Source organism: Teleopsis dalmanni, chromosome X, assembly GCF_002237135.1.
Source record: "Teleopsis dalmanni isolate 2A chromosome X, ASM223713v2, whole genome shotgun sequence".
Taxonomy (NCBI): Eukaryota; Metazoa; Arthropoda; class Insecta; order Diptera; family Diopsidae; genus Teleopsis; species Teleopsis dalmanni.
Window position 1 is genome coordinate 77,029,200 of NC_051848.1, and position 3,320 is coordinate 77,032,519.

General features: G+C 29.8%; 1 long non-coding RNA gene across 1 annotated transcript; it reads left to right on the forward strand.

Annotated features, from left to right (window-relative positions):
• The first annotated feature begins 2,937 nt into the window (after nucleotides 1–2,937).
• On the forward strand, nucleotides 2,938–3,320 carry LOC119687386. Its single transcript, XR_005253160.1, has 2 exons — nucleotides 2,938–3,111; nucleotides 3,174–3,320. It is a non-coding gene; the product is annotated as an uncharacterized LOC119687386 (long non-coding RNA).

The window sequence follows — 3,320 nt, forward strand, 5'->3', positions numbered from 1 at the left end:
CTATAACTGACAAACGCAATAAGAATGATAAGGGTAAATATTAGGTCTGTTCAACGAGCTATTCGTAGTAAACCTCAAGTAAAACACAAGTAAAATTTACACGAAAATACACGAAAATTTGCTGGTGGGTCGCACTTGTGTATACACATTGTTAAAAGTTACTACGAGTAGCTCGTGGAACAGATCTATTATGCTTTACAATGATTTATTTAAGATTAGTCATTTAAAGACATAATAATCTTAGTATCAACGAATTCTATTATTATTAACATTAAATTAAAATTGAAAGTTGAGTTGTGTTCTACACAATATTTTTCACAATTCCCTTTCCTAACAGATGTTAAAATAAGTTCAAATATAGCTTAAATCATGCGTTTCAATATAATTCACAATAAAATAGTTCTATACTAGTTACGATATTACAATTCGTAAGAGTAAAATAAAGGAATAGATCAATACATTATCTTTCAAAGTTAATCCGATTCAGCGAATCTCTCACATTTCCAGATTTTTCCTACAGAGAGATTAGTCGTTTCATTTGAACTAGGACTAAATTCTAATAATTATTTTTTAATTTGAGTTCATTATCTTTTCCAAGACGTTTGTGTGGATTGCAAATAGATAGTTGCTTGGAGTGAGATCCCGAAAACACGCCGCGTGGGAGAGCAAGTCGAAGTGACTTTGTGTAATTTCAGCCCCATTCTAATCAAACTGTGAGATGCTGCATCAGTATTTAATGAAGCATATTTTCTTATACTTCATTTTGAAGAGGAAAATAATATGGATGATTTATAATTTTTCAATAGTAATCGACATATCGAAATAAATAATTATTCACGTGAATATTCAAGTTTCTTCCTCGATTCTTCCTCGAGCATCTTAACAAACTTGGTATACTTTTTATTCACTAAGGTGTACAAAGAACTATTTGAAATTTTAAAACTGTTATCTATAAAAAATATAAAAGATACTTGTAATAAATTTTCTTCAATGCTCTTTAGCTCTTAGTAGAGTTCCAAATATGAAGAGAGTGTTTTCACTTCTCATTAACTTTTTTCCATATCCCGAAAATTAGATGTCAATCTAACGTAAGTGCAAATAAAGGAAGTTGCTTTCCATAGTGCGTGAAAGATATAATCTACATCTCGTTGAAACTTTGCATTGAAAGAGCAACAAAACCGATTTTATATTACAATGTGACATTATTAATTTGGTTGAATTGACTATATAAGTAACTAACGATATTCATGAAGTTTTTTGAATATTTTGACGTCTTCATTGAACCTATCGTTGACAAGGTGTTATAATCGTTGTCTAAAGATCATGTGGAGTAGAGAAGCTATTTGAAGAGTAGTTCTATATTTTAACCATTGTTATTATGAATTTATTTTTCGCATGTCTGAATCGGTTAAGATTTTCAATCTACACTATATCAAATATTATTTTGTTTCCTTCTCAGCAAATTTGTGATACTTCACCAAGCCGTGTCTGGTACGGGTAAGGTTTGACTTTAGCTGACATAATCTCTATAATAGAAAAAGAAAATTCCCCTATCGGATTAAATTGATTAACTTGTGAAGTAGATTTTGAATCCAAAATATTTGATAAATACTAGAACATATATCCGAAAGCTGAAGATATGTTACCTTTAAAATGACAGTGTCGTTGGCTAAATGTATGTCAGTTGTTTTTCATTATCACAATTTTACGGAAAATAGAGAATTTTGAAAAAAGAAGAATTTTGAGGAGAAAGTAAGACATCTTAAAGTTTCTTAATAACTGTTATACAAAAAAGTCGAAAATATTTGAGTATATGTAGAAAATAGAAATTGACAATGTATAGCTTCCCAACAGAGAATAAACCAACTGTTATTAAATAGAAGTGTTATTAAATAGAGACAAATTAGATCCTTAATTTGCTGATTATTTGGAGTGTCACCCCAATATTAACTCATTTCAGTTTCACATTAGGGAGTTGCTAATGAGACTTCTTATTCCACAATAAGGATCTGGTCCACAGAATTGAATAACTGATTTAGTTTATATAAGACTGCGTGTTATTGATCGTTGACACAATCCCTTTGATTCCAGTGTGACCAGGCATTCAATGGAGTACTATACTGTCCTTGCTTGTCAATTGTTGTAGCATGTCATAGTAGTCTGCACTTCAATGTTTAAATAGTTCAGACATATAACTAGAAATAAATACTATGTTATATGCTTGCACAATATTATATGAACGTGAAAAGTATTTCTATAGTAATCTTTTCATGTGTGAATATTTATTTTAATTGTCAAGACAATTACTATCGTTCCTAAATTATTTTGACGTGGAGGTCTTGTCACAATTGTTTATTAAACCCTGAAAAACTACACAATACTATGTTAAAAGGCATGTGTCTAATTAGTAGACTCTATAGTACTTTAAACACATGTTTTCATTTTGCTATTAAAATTCTCAAAACCCTTATAACAGTATTTTAGATTTAAAAAAAAAAATTTATAAGTTAGCTTAGTTTAATTGAAAAATTAAATGTTAAATAAAAAACTATAGATTTCAGTTATATTATTTTTGTCAAAAGTAAGGTCAAAATTTTTAGTTCATTAAAAAAAAATGCGTGTTGTAAGGAAACGTAAGTCCCATAAGGTTCATAAAGTCAAAACTCTAACAAGAAAAATATTTAGAGCTGCATTTACTTCCATTAAAAGCTCCCGTGGTCGAACAGGGTTGGAGATCTTACGTGAAGCTGTAATTTAAGATAATAAAGATATAAAACTTATTTGCTTACAATTTTAATTTCACAGGAAATGGAAGAAAATCGCAAAAAAAGGAAAAAGAAAAAGGTTCGGTTTTGAAAAAAATGGTAAGAACTATAGAAATAAGATCCACAAGTTTTTAAGTGGTATTTTGTGGAAGGGTGAGCTACGAACCACTACGAAGCACAAATAAAAGACACATGACACAGCCTACAACCCGGTAGAGTTTCTGAGTCTGGAAGAAACTGCTACTGTGAAGCCTTAAACACTTGCTCGCCACTAATTGAATCATGTAAGATTGCAATAAATGCTACACAATTACTAAAAAGAAAGATAAGTGCACATTTCTACAAGGTAAGTCATTTTCTTTTTTTTGCAAAAGGGTTATAAGGAATTCTTTTATAATATATTTAAAGACTTCAACGTATAAAACAGAAATGAAATCATCATGATCAGAAAAACAGATCATGAAAATCTTTTGAAATGTAACACACACTAATACGATTAGCAATAAAAATAATTTAGAGGTGGATTCGGAGAAGGCTAAAATTCTCTATAAGCAT